We start from the raw sequence: 5,003 nt of genomic DNA, 5'->3' as shown, positions 1-5,003 counted from the left end.
TTTTGCCATGGTGCTGCTGCAGCCTTTGCCTCCCTGTGGTGATGTGGCAGGTGGCATCATCCCATCTTTCCCCAAGGAAGCAGACACTCCTGTCCCAAATCAGTGCCAGAGCCAAGGTCCTGGGCTGCCCCTTACTGACATGTGGGTATAAATAGGTGTGTGTAATGCTGCCGCAAGAGGATTATAACATGCAAAATACAGCTGATATGCCTTAAAAGCATATCAGATTAATCTTGAGTAAAGAGCATTTATAGTGACCCTGATTCACCTCTGCCATATTGCACCTCTCCAGAGTTCAAATCTCTGGAGATGAGAGTGGTATGTGCCTGGTACACTGCTGCAGGAATAACATCACTATAGTTTAAGACAAAGAGCTGCTAGCCGAAAGAGAGAAAGGAGAAAGGGTCTGTGACAACCAGCTGTGGATATTTCCAGGAGTTACAGGAGAGGTAGGGATTACCCAAAGATGGAGAATTTGGTCAAACACTCATTCTTTTTTATCTGCCCAAACAATTTTGTCATTCCCTTTGCTATTTTCATTAATAGGCAAAGATTTACTTAGATAGCATGAAGCTGTTTCCAGAACTTGGCCTGTGTGAGCTGAAGTCAGACTGTAGCCTCTGTCACACTGACAGCTGATAAGCAATGGGACCAAAGGTTTGGCATTAAAGAATAACAGTAGTTGCATTTATTATGGAATCTTGGAACTGGTTTTGGTTCATGTCCAATATCCTGCAGCCTTCTCCAACAGCCACTGTGGAGAGAAAGATGAAGGGAGCAGAGACTCAAGGACTTCCCAAAAGAAGGGACAAGGGATATCTCCTGATGAAGGATAATTTTCTGACATTATCCTGCAGGTGTAAGTCCTGCAGGAATCTATCTGCAGCTGGAGCCTTCAGGAGGGCAAGTGCTCTTTTTCCTGCCAGACAGCAAAGGGATCTCTTACCTAGTGTAGCTTTGGCTTCCCTGTTGGAAAAGGTCTCTGGCTGGGAGGGCTTCTTCCCAGGAAGGTTTTAAAGCTGAAGGGTTCACTGCTGTTTGCAGTAGTACTGCTCTGTGGGAAAAGAGTACCTATAAAGCTGACAAGGTGATCACTGTGTCACAAAGAGCTTCTCGTGCATAAAACAAAAGGATGAGCTTAGCCACCCTCACCTCTCAGGAGAATAATTGTGCACTGTTTATATATCTGGGATGTAAAGTTCAGTACAAATGTGCAAGACTCTCTCTTGGGTGACTAGCAGAAAGGGCAAATGAGCAACCAGTCTCACTTCCACCTCTACGTGGCCTTCAAAAAACCAGATCACTCTAGCCTAGACTCAGGCAGGTAGGGTGTCCCATTCAGTGATAGCCCAAGCTACCTCTGCCTCTCTGAAGGTGTGTAGCTGAGGCTCTCTTGTCTATGGGATTCTTTTGTCTTTCCTGTTGGATCTTTTACAACCTCTTTCTAGTCTCTTCTGGAGTAGTTCTGTATCCCCTTGGCACTGGTACAACAGGGACAAGGAAGCAGAACCACCGTCACCTTCAAGGCAAGGTGCTATAGATATTTTCCCACTTCATCTTAATTTTTTCAGTTGCTTTTTTTCTGGAAGGCATTCTCCAGGACATCAGTCCTGCTGGAAAACATCCAACTAGCCCCATTCACAGGGCAGACAGGACTGAATTCTTGCACTCATCTGTGGGTAAATTACCCTGGGCTGTCTTTTTCTCCTTCTGAACCTTCTTTCTCCCCTTGGTTTGTAACTGCCACCAGAGAGCAGAATCAAAATCCTGGTTTGAAGGGACATAATGGCAATTTACTGTGTGTCCTCAGTGAGGATGCATTTTTCACTTGTTGAATTTCAGGTTCCTACTGAGCAAGGATTGAAACTAGGAATATCAGCAAGCATGAAGAAATGAATCCCACATGGGAAATATGATGCACCAACAGACTCAGTTCTTTTTCTTCCTCCAGAGTCTATTCCAAAGTGAAAAAACAATATCACACCCATTATCATGCTGCATGTTCCCTGGGTCTCTGCCTGACTCCTTAGACAAGGATCCCAAAGGGACTTCTTCATCCTCATTATTTCATTTGTCATCAGTTTGGAGCTGGGAGTGGTTTTTATCTGTTTGTACAACAGGGACCTGTGCATTGGGCACTAATTTGGAGGCTTCTGGCTGCTATTGTAATACACATAATTAATGATAATAAAAATCTGAAATACCTATTTGAGAAAAGGTGTAGGTTTTATTTTAATAAATAGGGAAAATAAAATACATTAATATATGCCTGTGCCTGTTTAAAGAAAAAGAAAAAAGAGCAAAATGTGAGTATAATTACATTCCTAGTTAGGCTTTTGTAACCCTTTTTGTATGTTGAATTGTTTTAACAAGAAGTGTTTACCTTCCACAGTGTGTTCTGCAATGCATATTCTGCACCTGCACTGAGCCTGATAGGAGCTCTCATAGACCTGATGTGATAATGCTTTACTGCTGAGAACTAGGCAGTGATTCCAACTTATTCCTGAAGTTTCCTCCTGCACAGCATGCATTTTTGCAAGTTTTTTAGTTTGAGGAGTCTCATGAATTATCCTTGGTGAATATACTAGGTGTTCTAGAAAGTCAGCTACTTTCATACCTGGCAGGACAGGAGTTATTCTGGATACAACTGTGGGAAAACAAGAACACTGGAGCAGCCCTTCTTATTCCCACATTACACAAGATGGTATTGCAGGTCAATGTAGGCAGTAATGGCTGTTAATCTGTGTACTTTGCTACATGTTCACACAGACATGGGAAGTGTCTCTGCAAGGCTTACAGCATACCTGGGAGTAACACCACTAAAATGGCATTTCTACTTGTCCATTCAGGATTCCTCCTTTTTATCATGTTGATGGTATCTAAGCAATTACACCCCTGTGTCTATCATAAAACAGAACCCTGCTGAAAGATATCTTCGTGCTTATCAGGTATTTAATAGCACTCTCATTTTATCAGATACCTACATACACATTAGGCAGCAATGCCCCTGTAAAAATAATCTACCATGACTGGAGAATTCACTTCTACAGCACCTTGGCAGACCCCAACATATACCCCTGTTTCCCACTGCTCTCACTTTGATAGTGTAGTTGCTTGGTTTTTCCTTCCACCAGGCATCCAAGTTGGTTGTGGCCTCCAAGATGATTGTGTTGTCTCTGCAGCAGGTGTTGCTCCAGTCTTGCCTTCAGGCCCTCCAGCTGACTTGTCAAATTGTTAAACATCTATTGTGTTGTAAAATGTGAGCATTCATAAGCCTGAACTTTGTGAAAACATGCTTTATTACAAGTCTCTCTGGCTTTTGAACAAGGCAATGACCGCATAACATTAAGGAACCCTGTTGCGGTAGGTGAGGCTGCCAGAGTGTCCTGTCGGGTGTCTTTTAACACTGCTTTTTTATTTCTTCTTTTTCTTCTGGCTAGTTGGTTTATGGTTTCTTTGTTTTGGCTGAGGATTACCACAGCTCTTCTGGTTCATTTCTTAGCCTGCCTCACCACTTGGTCCATCCCTGGGTGTTCCACCGGTTTTTACTGGCATCAAAGTTGACAAGTCTGTTCTATCATGTTTCTATTGCTGGTCTCACATTTCTATACAATATATACCGATGGTCATCCATTCAATTACTTCTATTCCAGCTTCACAGAAAACTGTTGGAAAGGTTTCCAAGGAGAGCAAAGGAGCTCAGGAGTGTTTGAGACCACCTGTACAAGTGGGACATACACAAATCAATGGAACTTTGCAGAACACAGTCAAGGCTGCTGGGAGGGCTTGCCAGCATCATTGCAGAGGCACACTGCAACATCTTTGACAGGTCATGGAGCTTGGGGGACGTCCCAGCTGACTGGGAAAGGGCAAATACTACATCCATCTATAAAAACAGAAAAAGAGATTTGGGAAATTACAGATAAGTCAACCTAACTTGAGTACCTTGAAAAATTATGGAGTGGGCTCTCCTAGAAGCTGTTTCTGGGCTTGAAGAAGAAGGCAGCAACACATTCCTCAGCTAATTTAGTTTATTCCAACTGTCAGCAGTTTGTTATTTGCTTCCTCATTGATTCCATAGAGACTTGGAAGCATAACCTTCCTCATGAAGATCAAGGCAAAGAAGGCATAAAGGAAAATCTTCAGGTCTCCTTCTGTCATTTGTAATTAACTGGCCAACCCCACTCAACAGTGTACCTACCTTTTTCTTGTCCTGCTTGCTAACACACAATACAGGATGTTAGTTCTTGCTATTCTTGACATCTTTTGCCAGCTCAGTCTAGGGCTGGACTTTAACCTTTCCCTCTGCATCTCTGCATGCCTGAGTGATATTTCTGTATTCTTCTTTGGAAGCCTGTTCCTTTTTCCATCACTCTCATGTTCCTTTTTTTTTTTTTTTTTTTTTTTTTTTTTTTTTTTTTTTCCATCTGAGCTCTTTCAGTATCTCATTGTTTAACCAGGCTGGTTTCTTGCTGTGCCTGCTCAGTTGGATAGACTGTTCTTGTGCATGTCTGAGAATGTCTGAGAATGCTGTCTGAAAGTCTCCCAATGCTCCTGAACACCTTTGGCTTTCTTCGGGGATACTTCCTGACAGCTCCCTGGGTGAGATAAAGTCTGTTCTTATGAAGGTCTGAGGCTTTACTCTGCCAGTCACCTTCTTCACATTCCCTAGGATAATCTTAACAGTGCAACCAAGGCTGCCACTGCCAGTCTTCAATTGTTTGAAGAAGATTTCATCTGTTCCCACATCAGGTCTTCCATAGCAGACAGCTACCACAAGCACTTCCTTGATGTGTGACTCCTCTGATTTTAACCCAAAGACACCCAGCCGATCTGTCCTCTTGCCCATGTCTCAAATCACTCTTTTACATAGAGTACAATCCCTCCTCCTCTTCCACCTTTTCTATTTTCCCTCAAAAGCTTGGAAGCTGTTGGGTTTTTTTCTAATAGAGCTATTTCCTTAGCTGGTTTCTAAACTTACAGAAAAACCTTTCACCAAGTTC

The sequence above is a fragment of the Lonchura striata genome, chromosome 1 (assembly GCF_046129695.1).
Source record: "Lonchura striata isolate bLonStr1 chromosome 1, bLonStr1.mat, whole genome shotgun sequence".
NCBI classification, from domain to species: domain Eukaryota; kingdom Metazoa; phylum Chordata; class Aves; order Passeriformes; family Estrildidae; genus Lonchura; species Lonchura striata.
This window is presented reverse-complemented; position numbering follows the sequence as displayed.